We start from the raw sequence: 14939 nt of genomic DNA on the forward strand, positions 1-14939 counted from the left end.
GGAAAAAGGGTCTTCCAGCAAGTGATGTGTCAGAACAGCAGCTAGAGATAGCATGAAGGAGTGTTTCAAAAGCAGGCTTCGTAGAAAATGATACATTTTACTCCCAGTTTACTCTCAGGTCATGCTGCTGCTGTGCATTTGAGCCCCAGTCTTACAAATGAACAGGTTGCACTGGTTCCAAGAGTCACGACAACAAGGGAAGGCATAAATCTGCAGTCTGCTCCTGACAGCTTTGCTTTACACCATTTCTGTTTTCTTTGCAGCTGAAAAGTCTGAGCATGTTCCAGTGGTTCTGCTCTCCCAGTGCACATCATCTGCAGCAACCAGAATCAGCCAAAACAGGCTCTCATAGGTTGGGAGTTTCTCACAGCATGATCAACCACCTTCCCAGCAAATCACAGGTGTTCTCCACATGGCGTGAGCAGGTGAGGGCATGACTTTGCCAAACCGTGATGAAGTTTGGTAGCTGAAATACAGAACCCAAGCTTGGCCCGAGATCTGAATCTGGCACTCCACTTTATCCTCTGCTCCAAGCCAAATCAAACTGCAGCACGTCATGAAAACCAAACACCGCTGTGCTCTGCATCACTTAAGATCTGGATCCAGCTATGAACTCCAATAAGGAAGCTTCTCTCTGTGCATGATGCAGTGGTGCCAATGCCCAACATATTCCCACATTAGCTAAGGTTGGTAGCACTTAGAAAAATTCAAACACCTGAAAGTCTGCACCTAAAATTCTATAGGGAAGAAGCTAAAATGCTGAGAAGGTGTCATGGTTTTACCCAGCCAGTAACACAGTACCAAGCAGCTGTTCACTCACACCCCTCCTTCCAAGGCATTGGAAGGGCAATGGAAATTGCTGCTCCATGTAGCTTGACATGAAGCAAACACAAAAGAAACACACAAGCAAGATTTATGGGTGGCTCAAGTTCTGAGGCAAAGCACCCCCTCTGCCTTTTTGGCTCCTAAAGTCTCTTATTATTAGTTTAAGAGCTGCCAGGCAGAGTCATTCATTCATCCCACCTGCTTTTTGAGGGGAAAAAGGATTGCAAAGGATGTGTTCCATATTCTTCAGGAAGTGCTCCTCACCACGGAGCCAGCCCTGCTGCAGCCTCATGAGCACTTGCAGGAGATGTGTGGTGTGCCAGCTCAGCCAGGCAATCCTTCTCTTGCACTTGCACTCTTCTTTCTGTTGTTTGTTTTAATAGGGAAGGATTTGAATTTTTCTTCTGGTGTATTTGGCACTTCTGGTCGAGCCTTTGACATGGAAAAAGGCTCATCTTTCAAATGCCTGTGGCACTCCCTGTGAAAGGTGATTTCTAAAAAGCCATTTTATTTTGCTTCCTGGCAGTGATATCAAAGGAACAATCAGTGCCTGATTTAAAGCCAGCAATTTATTTCCATTATAATAAACAGAAAACAATGGCATGCTGCCTTATTAGTTATTCACTTTCCAAGTCAACAAACTTGGAAGGTTGGGATGAGATCTAACCAGAGATATGCTTTGATGTTTTCAGTTTGCAGAATTGGTCTCCTAGCCAAAATGCTGAGCAATGCCAGTCCTGGGGGAAGAAGGGAGGGAAGGGAGAGCAGAGGGAAGGGAGAGAATCCCTGAAAGCACAGGGCAGGGGGTAGCTACTGGAAGAGATGGATATCTTGTGGCATGATAGCAGCAGGTTATAAGAAAGATATTGGAGTGGTGATTGTGGTACTTGGGAGTCTCACATAAGATGTATTATGTGTGCAAAGAGCAGCAGCTGGATTGATTTCGGTGTAGTTACTTTGATTTATACCCATTGAGGATCTAGCTCAATACACACTCAAGATCTGCTACTGCACTTCAGAAGAACAGCCACTTCTGTGGTGTTTTCACAGTGTGTTGCAGAGGCTGATGGATCCAAACCAAACCAGATGTGCACAGCAGCCCCGCGTATTTGTCGTTCTCTCTCAGGAGCAAGCTCTTAGTCTCCTAGCACTGTCACATAAATGATGCTTTATAGGGAATGCTGCTGAGCAAAATGAGTTTCAGTATTTGTCACCATTCTTTGTTGTTTTACCACTGATTTCATATATGTGTAACGTTGCAGGAGGGGAAACTTCTCAGCAGAAACATGAAAGTTGAAGTGCTTTGAAGTATATTGTTCTACATGCCTAACGGGACAGAAGAGCTATGGAAAACTGCCTCACAAGAAGGTTTTTTAGGTGGAGATAAACATGAAAGGTAAATATCTGTTTTTTTCATAATATTGATATAGAAAATTGTGATCAACCTCTTTCTTTGCATCTTGATGCCACCAAGTAGCAAAAAAAATCAAAGTCTCCCCATCGCTTGAATACATTTCACTAACATTCCTGGAACTATCAAAATATCCACAGTGCAAAGCAATTGATCATTGCTTATTTATTAATCATGTCTCTCATGGACAGGGCACCCCAGCTGCTTTGGATTCTTTTCTGAGTCTATCAAAACCATTCTTTTCCCACAGTATCGATGCTACAAGCTGCCCAAGTGGTTTGTAACAATGACCAAATGAATAGGGACACCAGTAGGAGGTTGTTTGCTTTAGTGGAGAACTGCCTGTGCATTGTAGGGAGATACACACCTGATGCTTACCTATAGATTTTTATTTTAAAGGAATTTTAAGGGAATTTCTATAGGTTTTTTTTAAAAAACCTGAGAAAATTACAAACTTCTCCAAAGCCCCAGAAGAAAAGTTGCCATTCTTAGGAGTAGCAAGACAAGTTGCAATCTGTTTTAAAAAAGGTATTGCATGGTGATCGTAAATCATTATCTATGAGGTAACCAAATAGAGCATAGAAACACAAGAATACTTGTTAGGAAGGTATGTCTTCTCTGAGCAAAGATGTTTAGTAATAGTTTTGTGTGTTATTGTCATACTGCCTTTAAATAACCAAGCCCATAGTTATCATGGAGAAAAGAACCTGAAGCAGGTGATACTGCACAGAAGATCACTTGGTACTTCAGTGAGCCACAAGAATCTGTGTCATGATGATGATTTTCAAAGAGCACAGTCATCTTATCGAATCATAGCATCATAGAACAGTTAGGGTTGGAAAGGACATTGAGATCTTACTGGATCCAAGCCTCAGAGGGTTTTAGAACAAGCACATTTCAAAAACATCCACTTGTAATGACCAGCTGTGGGAGACTGTCACTTGCACAGGTCAATTTTTGGTGCAGAATAACACCTCGAATCCTGCTTGGGCCATTTCCTCTCCTTTGAACCCTCTTTCTTGTTATCAAATGCTCATCACAGTCTGGCCCTTATTCTTCCAGTCCTCCCATAAATGAAAGCAAATTTCCACCAAAAGCTTCCTTGGGGGCATAAGGAAATTGGAGAAAGAATAGACCTGGAGTCCTCTCATGTAGCTAAAAGGCCTCCAGTCAGACACTGCAGCCAAATTCTCTTTCCTGTGCTCTGTTGCAACATGATCAGCCTTTTTCCTAGCCTAGAAATTCTGGCTCCTTGCTTTATTCCAGACAATCTCCCTTCAGTAAAGGCATGTGATACCTAGCCTTGATCCTCCTAACCACAGTAACCCAAAGAATCCCACATAAAGGGCTGCATTTCTGCATTTTCATGATTGCCTTCTGACAGTAAGAAATGATGCTGAAATTCCTTCAACAGACACAAAAGCTTATCCTCCCTCCTTCAAATGCTGGTTCTCTCTCTTCTGTGTTCTTAATTTTACCCCATCAGCCCAGTCTTTCTGCTGGCCCTCATTCCTTTCTCAAGCCAAAAGTCCGTGTGTTCATAGCCACAAAGTCCCAGAGCGCAAGGTGTTCCAGCATGAAGTGATTTCAGGTCAGCAGTGGCTGAGGTCAGCCTGGATGCTGCTTCCCCCTCTTGTTAAATGAGGCTCGGCATCACACACTGAACAGTTATGGTAAGGAAGGTGCAGCTGGAGCCTTCACACGGCATAAAGGAGAAAATACCTAGTTAAATTAATTCCAAGAGGGAATAAGATTGGTGTTTCATAGGGCAATAGGAGCCATCTCTTATGTATTCCTCTTTTTATTTGTTCTTGCCATGAGTTCAGTAAGTATTCTTGTTAACGTATGGAGCGCAAAGGCCCTCACTGAGGTAGGTGCCTTCATTTACTAGTGCTTTGCCTCTAAAATCTTGCAAAACAGATGAAGATAGGCAAAGGAAGAATACTGTTGCTTCCATCCCACAGGCATGGAGGGCCGGGTAGCAGTGCTTTTGGCTGAGGTCCTTAGGGTTGCACAAAGCATCTGCTGAAGAAATACGAACTGAGAACAGGTATCATGAATCTTTAACTCCTGTACATCCTTTTGATGCAGAGTCAAATCCTACCCTCTGAAACCCCACTGAAGGCAGTGTAACTGCACATGGGCAGATGACAGAGACATTGCCTGGTCTTGTCTTCAGTCATGTCAGCTTTCCCTGAAATGTGTTTTGTCTGACTGCCAGGCAAAGCTTCTCAAGTCTCCAGCCAGCGTTCTTTGGTCAGGGCACGGGGGTGAAAAGCCCAGCATTCGACAGAGATTCCTTGGAGTATCTTTAAGATCTTGGATCACATAAAACAGTCCTCTCTCATAAAAGAAGAAAAAAAAAAAAACCACACAAACTTACTATTGTTGAGTGTTTCGTTAATAGAATCAGAAACAAATTTGTGACCTTGTGGCCCGGAGGTGGGAACACCATCTATAAACTTGCCCAGACATAGAAATGCATTCTGCCTGTCAGTAGGAGATTGCCATTGAACGTGTGTATAAAAAACTGCTGGTGTTACATTAGGCCAACATTTTTTAAATGCCACAGCTCGCTTTATATGCTGTAAACCTTGTTAATGCTGCTAACAAGAAAGTTAAAAACTCTAAGCTATAAAAATAGGAATGCCACTGCTAACTAAATAAATATACATGAGAACTAAATATTCAGATACAGGCTCTGGGATAGCTTGTGTTCAGGGAAGGAGAAAGAAAAAATCATTAACCTGAGTTGTCCCTGGTGTTATAAAAGCTCCCTATAGTCAGCAAAGTTGTCTCCTATTGAATTTACCTTGATTGCAAATGGTTCTTGAGAATTCAGAACTATAGCCTGGAGCAAGTGGTCATCCCAAAGTCAGGGCAGGGGGGCAGCAAGGACCATGCCCGCAAGGACAGCTCAGCCCCAGAGACTGGATGGGGCAGGGAAGGAGGGAGGTTTCTGTCTGACTCAAGAGCAGATTTGTTAATGTGGAAGCAATGGGGAAAATGTTTCCCTCAAAACAGGCCACCTACCTATTCTGATCTCTATCACTGGCTCTGGATCCACGTTACTAGACCCAGTTTGTGCTTGCTATATGCAATCTGGGATGCATTGTGAATCGTTTTGACAGCCTGGACTCAGTACTGGTTCAGGGGCTAGAACTTCCAGGGATTTCATTTGGCGTTTACATTCTAACTACATATATTTCGAGTTGTTTATCAATTCAGCTTTTTAACCCTGTAACATAAGGATTGAGACCTACTTCTAATGTTGGACCTTCTGACATCAGAGTTACATGGAGTCATCCCTCTACTTAGCATTGGCAATTAATTTTGTGTCTCCAGTCTTTTCCTAATTTATTACCTCCTGGAAATTGTGAATGGAAAATCTTAACTATATTTACTCACACAATGGACCTTTTTTTTACAGATTTTAGCAACATAAAGGGATATATATCTTATGCACTTACATATATAAATCTAGAGCAAGTTATACAGTGAAGAAAAGCAGGAGAGAGAAGGAGGTGTTACTTTCACCTTCCTGTGAATGCAGGCTTTGGCTTCTTCTAAGAACATGTTCTGTATAGTCCTTTCCATCCACTGGTGTATGCAGTGTAATGTATTGCCAGTCAGATATGAAGCAAACTCCTATTTACTTAAACATTAGTTTCCTGATCCCAATCCCAAACTGTGCTTATGGAAGACTACAGACCAGCTGCTAAGAAAGGCAAACTGAAGGCTTAACCCCATAAACAACAAACACACCCTCCTCCCCAAAGGGATTTGTAGAAATAGGGACAACTTGTCAGGGCCCTGAGTGCATTAATAGGTCTTGATTGCCCTGACTCAACCCCACCTGGGGCCACCAGCCACACATGAGAGCTCCTACCTACACACCTTCTCTTCATTGGTCTGGGGAAGAATTTAATCTCATGCTTGGGAAAGAAGTCCTTGTAGAAGCTGTACTGAAGATGGATGTCTCTCTAATGCTAACACTGGCCCTATGGTCTTGAGTTACTCTCAAACCTGCTTTGAAGAGGTAGGTCGCTTGCTACTCTGTCTTGTTCTAGAAGGTTTCAAGAAAAATGAGCCTGTGAACCAGAAGAGCCATCAGATGGAGCCCTAGAATGGGAAACTATTATTTCAAAGCATACATCATGCAGAAAGATTGGTTTGTGAGGCAAGCTCTGTTTGCCTTCTGTCCTTACAACTACCACTGAGGCCACCACAGAAGTCCATCTTTGCTCTACTTTGTTTTCTTATCCCTCTCTTAATGCTCTAAAGAAGAGGGAGCATGCTGTCAAGAGTGGCCTTGAGAGTCACGGCAAGACCTAGGCTTTGGGATACACCCTGATGATGACTTATACTCCTGGGCACCACATCTAGGGAGCACCAAGAGCAATGGGGGTGTTGCAGAGCCAGAAGTCCATGAGTGTTGCCAGGTACAGAGGAACAACAGACAAGAAGGATGGTGTCCTAGGGCTTGTTGTAGTGAGGCCATTGCCACAACAGGAATAACTCTTACAACAAAGACTGTTAATTAGAAAAGCTAATAGACTTGTATTATAACAAGCATCTTGTGGGCAAGAGGTTACAGGGACCACAAAGCAAACTGCTTTTCTGAACCTGATGGGAGCCTTGAACATGTCCTCAGCTGGGGTAGAAGATGATGGGCAATTATTTCTATGTGGGTTACTTCTTGACAATATAAAATAGTTAAGGAAAACTGAAAAGATCTCAGCTTTCTGCATCTTCTAGGAGTTTAGCAAGATGTTGGATAGCTTAGAAGCTGGCAGAGTGAAAGCCTTATTGGTTGCTACATGTTCAGGTTCTGCAGTATCATCAGCTTTATCTGGCCTCACTTTGTGTGGGTTGTGAATGCTTGGATCCTTTTCTGTCTTCAGCAGCTAATCATAAGGGCTGATTTTTCCTCTATGCTTATGTCTTCCTTTCCTGCCCCTATGTTCCTTTTTCTCCTGTGGTGAGTGCTAGCTGTTTATCTGCCCTCTACTTGGATGTTTTTTGTTTTTTCTCCCTCAGCTAGACCATTTGCCATACTTCACTGGTTTTGGTGAGACACACAAAGCCTCCCACCATTGAAGGCTATAGAGCCAACCTCCTTCCAGCATGGCATAACTAAAGGAAAGAGCACTTTGGGCTTTGAAGGGGATTTTGCAGATGCTCTTGGCAATGGTTTAAAAACCAATATTCCTAATAAAGATTAATATGTTCCATGCTCAATCCTTGTTTGTTGTAGCCACCTATGAAAGCGGCTACAGGGTCAGAAATGAGGAATGGTTGAATGACAGCAAAGAGTATGCTGAATGCTCTGTGTTCTTTTTGACTTAAACATAGCGGGGAAAGTACATTTTTATACCTTTGTGCATTTATTCAACTACATTTACACAATGATAGCAAAATTACTTGGGCTGTCCTGCTTCTTGCTGTGAGGGGAAAAGTACACATATCCAAGGCTATGGGAAAGCCCAAACTGTTTCACAGAATGGTTGCATTTCTCCATACACAGATTATGTGTATGATTAGCAACCAATTAATGAATAAATTGATTATTGAAATTAAATCTAAGCAGTGGGTTTAATGGTATATTGGGACTGTTATTGTTCAGTGAGGAAGGTAGTTGTTCCAGATGAGAAATCTGCTCTGTTGTATGGCTAAACAAAAAAAGCAGCCTTTTTCTATAGCTCTTCAGAACTTGCATAAAATTTGATGCAACTACTTGGCCTGCTTGTAAAATGCTTTAGTTATCTACAAGACTCAATATAATATGCTCACAGAAGAAAAACTGGTGGGATTTTAGCAGGAGTATTTCATTTTCAAAGACTACTGGGTACAAGTTGGTGAGAAGTTTTCCCTTTCCCCCTCCTCCCTCCCCTTTAATCTCAGTACTGACTGTGATTTGCTCAGCTGTATTTCCAGGATACCATGCTGAGATGCTGATTTTTGTTGGAAGACCACACTCTAAATCGTGCTGAAATGGGATGCAGCATGGGAGCCATCATAATCAGGGCTCCACCACTGAAGCCTAGGAACAGTTTTGCGGAGGGTCATGTTGCGTCTTGTCTAGGGCTTTCACAGATTGCAAATCTATTTATAAGCGAGTGTGAAACCAAAGCACAGCCATTCTGTGCTTTCATTTAAAGCACTTACATTTTTCTCTTTGCCTCAAACATGGACTGTGTTCAGCATTCTCATTTGAATGTACACCAGCCTCGGTCCTGGGAATGCTGTTTTCTTCAGCAGTCAAATAAACTCTGCATTAACGCTGCTACATTTCTAACACAAGAGACTAGAAAAGATGTGAGGATGGCAAACTGCTGAATTGTTGTTCATGGAATTGTAGAATCTGAACAGTTTGGGTTGAAAGAGGCACCTCGGAAGAGAAGCAAGGCAGATGTGAGACATGAAATTCCCGATGGGATGTACTGTTGCAGACAGTCTTTTCACCTAGTTTCCTCCTTTCTTTTGCCTCAGGAGTTTTCCAGTTGGCTTAGGCAGGTCCAAGTCTTTCTGCACATGTGGGGTTTCTCTCGCTGGAGGTCGTTGCCTATTCAGATTGCAGCACTGGGGCTTAAGTGTTGAATAAAAACTTTATACCAGAGTAATTGCTGCTGTTAAATATTGAAGGGAAAAAGAAAACCTAGAGAAGGAGGAAAATAGAGGAAACAAAGAATTTGATTCTAGTTGATTTGTGTCTTGGGAACACTAAAATGGCTCTGTAATTTTTCAGGTAAATCACATTCCAGTTCCAGAAGCAGGGTGGTTTGCAAGTGAATTTGATAAGTGGGATTTTCTTCTCTAATGCAAGAAAGCCTGTGAAATTTCTTTGGTTATAAAGCCAAGGTACGTAATTTCATGTGAAATTCTGACCAGTGGCACACTGCATGTTCTCCAGGTGTTGCAGTCTTGAATAACAATTCCATTAACTGCTGATTTATAGTGCTCAGGAGTTGAGGTAGCAGAGGAAAGGGCAGAGTTTGTGTTAGTCTCTAGTTCATTAGCCTTTTTTGGCTTTTATGTATGTAATAGCTTAGATTCTGCTCAGTCCTTACAACTCTGCAGCTTGCAGGTCCCTGTTTCTTCAATGCGAATAAATGAGGATGATGCCTAAATCTTTTCTGGAGGGTTTTAGAAACATTAGTCAAAAGTTACAGCTCTGGGCCCCTTCAGCATTGCATATCCCTGGCAATGAATGAATTATTGTTCTGGAATCTGTGGGAATTTGGTCTCCTACCTTGATTCCTTCCTCTATTCGAATACTTACACCTTGCATTATTTGATGGGAAACTCTTTTCATAGTTATAATTTAGGAACCTATTGGGACTAATCACCCCTACAGACAGTGTTGTCTCCTTTCAGTGCTACTTTCTCTCCAAAACAATTCTGAGAAATGTGAAGAACTTCATTTCAACATAAGAATTAGTTCTGGGACCAGATCCAAGAGCTGTGGGTAAAGGCACAGTGAAGGAAGACAGATTTCTTTAGTCATCCATCAGCAGGATCCAGTGCAGGGTTTAGCACTTAGAAAAGAAGTGATTTCCATATAGCCTGAGTCAAAAGAGTAGAAAAATAATAGGAAAGAACTTTAAAAGCTTGAGTTTATCTCCTGACTTAGCCTTTGTTTTTCTTCTTGAGCTCATGGCACTCGCTGTCTTCACAGCATGCTGAGTGGCTGATGCAAAACACTAGTTTATGCTTAACTGCTTTTCTGATGCTGTGGTTGTTAGGGTACTGAAATTCAATGATATGTTATATTAGCAGCAATATATATTTGTGTGTGAATGATGAGAGACATTGTGTTCAGCAGAAGGGCTGTTTGGATAGAAAGAGAGAGTAGCATACTCTTTTTATGCTCTGGCAAGCTTCCATAACTGGCTTACCCTGACTCGATGAGGTTTGCTGTTTGTAGAGCAGCGGCTGCCTGGAGAGGTGCTGTAGCAGTGAGCTTAGCCTGTATGTCTAGCAGCATTTATTATTCATTTCAGTAGTGGGTGGAAAATGCATTAGCTTCGTATATTACTGTTGGGAGGTTAGTGGTATCCATTCTCCCAGGGTCACTGCATGCTTCTAAAACTTTGTCTACATGGAATTTGCTCTTTTATCCTTTCCTTGTCTTAAGAATTCAGCATTGCCTGTGGTACCCCCATTGCTTGCATGCTTTGCTAGCAAAGCTATGGAATGGCAGAACCCTGATACCAGCCTGAGGCCCTTCATGATGCAACAGTGGAGGAGGTAGTTTTTCAGCAGTCATTCAGCCACCCTTGGGTCTGGGTTGTTTGGTTGGTTTGTTGTTTTGTTTTAAAAAGGAAGGAAAATCAGAGTTTCCAGTAAAAGGAGAACAGCATTAGTCTTCATTACAATATTCTCAACACTTTCTACCGTTCTTCATCTTCCCTTCCACTGAGGTGTCTGGAAACATCTCTGTTTCAATACTGCCTGAGCAATTTGGCAGAGGTGACTTCTCACAGCAGATATAGGGAACAGCGTAACCTACCAATGCCTTCTCTATGTAGCTGCCTATATCTGCCCTCAGCAGAAATGTTGGTTGTCAATGCATGCTAGCATTTTCCAGTTCAACAAAGCAGGAGATATTATAAGGAGGGAGGGCTGGCAAAAGGAATGATTTAAAAACATAATTCAGGCAGCTCCAGCAGGCTGTGTCACAAAGGCTGCCACTCCAACACAGGGCTTCTGGATGGATGGGAAACAGCCTTGGAAGAGCAAAGCTCAGCACTAACTTCCCAAGGGAAAAACTATTTAGGCTGTGCACCTTCAAGGCATTTACATAGCACAGTTCTGTGCACAGTACATCCTTCTGCTGTCTGGTGCTGCTAGTGCCAGAAAGATTGACATATACATTCAATGGGTAAGATAAAACTCTACTGGTTTTGAAAGTAAAAATGTCTTCTGCACTGTGGTAATCCACAGATATGGGGTGTTGATAACTAAATCTCAGGTCATGTTACCTCTGAGGGCAAGGGCCCATGGGTTTTTTCATTAGCTCTGAAAACCTACAGTGAAAACACCAGAACCCACAAAACGTGCAAAGCTGACCAAACTTTGCCTGTGTTTGATGGCAGCTCTTTCAACTGTAGCACAGACTTGCAACAACCACCACTTTTCCTGCAAGTGTCATGCTTTTGAGGGGCAAATCCTAACTCTTGTCCCCAGACAAATTAAAAATGCTCCAAGCTTTTCTTGTTTGAGGGAGAAACCTGAAAATGAGAAGTTGGGGGAGAGAACTCCAAAACTGTTGATTTGGAAGTCTTGCAGCTTCCAGATCAGTTTTGTGAAGGATCCAGTAGACGGAGTGCTGAGAGGCAGTAAAAATTTCAGATGAAATACCTGAAAAATGTGGTTAATTTGAAACCAAATCCTTGCACTTCAGATGTGGCACTCTCATGTGAACCAATATGATAACAGCGGTTAACAAACCTTGAGTTCATTTCAGCCAGCACGTGGAAGGGCTTGAAAAGCATTAGCTTGCAGTTTGAGCCCCCAAAGTGATATTTAGCCTTTCTACTTCCAGTGGTGCCATTAACAGAAGAAACAGCTTACTTTTACTCTTCTATTGAGAGGCTTAAACAGGAATTTGGTCCAAAAGACTGTGCAGGTTCCCTTGCCAGTGTTACTTGCTCTGTTTTATGAGTGCATGTGATGACCTGTGTGTCTTCATACGGGCTGTTTACAGCATGATGACAAAGATACATGAAACGTGGTTAAAGCTGTTAAATTCCAGTGTCCCCTCAGTGCACACTAAGTCGTGAACTCTACTGAAAAAAAGGCATTTAAAGTGACCTAAAGTGAATTTCATCTAATAGGGGCATGTCGTAATTACAAGAAATGCTTTCCATTCTGAGTTTCTGCATCAGTTTATGATCACCGAAATTGGGAATCATTCTATAAATGCTAACTGAAATGAGATGTCTCGCTTCTAAATATCTGTGTCTTTAGGGTTCAGATCATCAAACGTTTTATTTCATGGAATTCAGAATTAAAAGTTTAAAGAAATAACCAGCAACAAAAATGTGAGACCCTCCTCTAAACTTATCATCTGGCCTCCAGCTCTGGAAGAGGAAGTTCTGCAAACCAGTTCTGAACTCAGGAAAGGGAGGTACAAGCAAACTTGCTGTGCTGAAGGAAAACACAAAAGGTAAATCACAGCGTCACCCAGCAGACACCGCGCTCAGTCACGCAACTGCTTTGAAAGCTGCAGCTCCCATCCAGGTCACAGCAGTGTAACTGGATGCAGAACACTTATACCAAGGAGCAGAAATTACTGAGAGTTGGTACGGATGGGCATTTAAAAGCTGCTAATATGAAATGCTCCCTGTATCAAAGCATCAACGAGTGGAGTGTTTCCTCTGCATTTTCACAAATAAAATACTTGTTTCTGATGGTGACTCGTCCAGATTACCGTATAAAACTGAGCAAAGATGAAAGGATTTGTTCTGCCCTTTCCAATTCATCTGCTGAGCTTGTTTATTTCTAGAGAGCTTACACATTGAATAGCATTTACTGTGCTTTATTACTATGTTCTTCGTGTTGGTCTCTTTTTGCAGCTCAGCCCCTGGTATGTGATTAAAAGTTTTAAGTGACATCTAATGCCCTGTTAAGTTGTTAAGTCCTTCAATAGCATCTGGAAAATATATCTGTCTCTCAGTGGATCCTTGGAAAAGAATTCACTTTAACAGTAATTCCCCCTTTACCTTCCTTCCCAGCCTTATCTTCCCTCCTTCGAGACTTGACAGGGGAAAATAGACAAGTTATGAGACAATTGATATAAAACCTGTGTACATGTAAGTCTAAGTTACTGCACATAAAAGGAAAGAAAAATGGTATTAGAACAGTACTGGGAGTTATGTGATGGGAAATCTGGAACGTTTTTGTTCCATCTTGCATTTGAAGCATAGAACAAGAAATTCACATGTAATGGGAACCTTGATCCAGGCAATGAAGAGCAGGGATGTGCAGCCCTGTTCTAGGGGTGGAAAGAGCCATGATGAAATATTAGCGTATAATTTGTTTCCCTGAAAGGAATTAACTTGATTAACATTATATAGACCACAGTTCTTACACCTAGCATGGGTCAACCCATAGACAAAAGCTTCAAAAGGAGCTAACATGAGACCAAAGACAAGCATGAGTCTTTGCATGGAAACAACACTTCCATGCTGACACTTCAGTTAGTCATTAAAGCTTGCCAGTGTTTGTGTGCGTTGGGAATAACAATTTCTGTGAGACTGTTATGGGGAAAAAGCAGTGCTGCTCATGTGAGTGTTGTCACTGTAAAACTTATGCAGCTGAAACTGCCTGGAGAAGTTATTGGCTGTAGATAGCTGCATTTGGTGGTTTGGGCTGGTTAAAAAAGGGTTTAATAATTCACATTCTTTTTTGTAGCATATTATTGACTGTACGTGAAACCCACACAAAGGTAGACGAGCTGACATGGCTGGAAGCCATTTGGATCCCACTTCTGAAATGGAGGTAAGGATTTATATCTAATCCCCTGCATTTGAAACAGAAAACGTGCAACTTCAGATCAGGAGTTGGGGCAGCAGCACTCTTATCATGGTAGAGGAAGCTGGAACATAATAGTACTTGAATATTTTATTATGGTGTTGCAGGGAACCGTGCCAGGCTGGTTTTGACTTCTCACTTTATCAAAGTTGATCTTCAGTTATTATGATGCGCATTGTCTTAGTACAGGGGTAGTAAAATCCCAGACCCATAGTGTTAACATAGCCAAGCTCCATGTAAAAACTCACAGTAAATCAGCCTTGCTGCAGCCAAACCACATGTAAAAGCAAGCTGTGAAACACACTCGACATAGCCAAACCACATGTAAAAGCATGCTGAAAACCACCCTCCACATAGCCAAATTATATATATATATATATGTGTGTGTGTGTGTGTGTGATGGAGAACAGTCAAGGTTTGCATGTTTATTAGAATAACTCAAGGTTGTGGAGGATCCCCTTGTACAAATCACCTTCCCTGCCACCTAATGTTAGGGCAGCTCCATCCACCGATGCGCTGGGTGGACCCACTCCCATGTCTTAAGTCACCAGGTAGGAAAAGTGGCTCCAGTAGGAATTAAATACAGCACAGTGGATTTGGCATCAACCTGCTCCATATTTGCAAGTAGTAAATGAGCAAAAGAATTGAGCTCAGAAAGAGCAAAAGACTAATTTTTTCATCTCCAATTCAGACAGAACTGACGATGCTGAGTTATTCCCACTAATACTTTCTATTAACCTCTCTGACCACATAGTCAGTCAAGTGCCAGTGCTGGCACCTGTGATTAATCTTTCTAGGTAGAAATGAGTAAAATGCAATTAGTAATTCCATTTTCAGTTGTTCTGACTTCAAAAAGTCATCTTAGAAATGTTATTAGATGAGAGGGAAACGTATAAGAACTGAACTCCCAATTCATGGATGTTTCGGTAACTTGAAATGCACTGAGCTTTTAAATGGCTTCTTGTGACACATTTCATGTATTATCATCACTGCAGATAGTTATTCATGAAGTATTTGGGGGGGTTACAGACTGTTTCTCACAATAGGTTTCAAAGCACTTTACAAAGGAGTTCAGGAGTATCATTACCTGCATTCTACAACCGTAGAACTGTAACAGGGAGGCATGAAATTACATGCCCAACATTGTACAGGAGGTCAATGAAGA

The 14939-nt window shown here is 41.9% G+C and overlaps 1 long non-coding RNA gene across 1 annotated transcript; it reads left to right on the forward strand.

The window, feature by feature from the left end:
- Window positions 1-269: 269 nt before the first annotated feature.
- On the forward strand, window positions 270-8291 carry LOC134158191 (uncharacterized). Its single transcript, XR_009962637.1, has 3 exons — window positions 270-425; window positions 2088-2221; window positions 8162-8291. It is a non-coding gene; the product is annotated as an uncharacterized LOC134158191 (long non-coding RNA).
- Window positions 8292-14939: the final 6648 nt, after the last annotated feature.

Source organism: Pezoporus occidentalis, unplaced genomic scaffold (assembly GCF_034315485.1).
Source record: "Pezoporus occidentalis ecotype Australia unplaced genomic scaffold, CSIRO_AGI_Poc_V1 ctg10, whole genome shotgun sequence".
Taxonomy (NCBI): domain Eukaryota; kingdom Metazoa; phylum Chordata; class Aves; order Psittaciformes; family Psittacidae; genus Pezoporus; species Pezoporus occidentalis.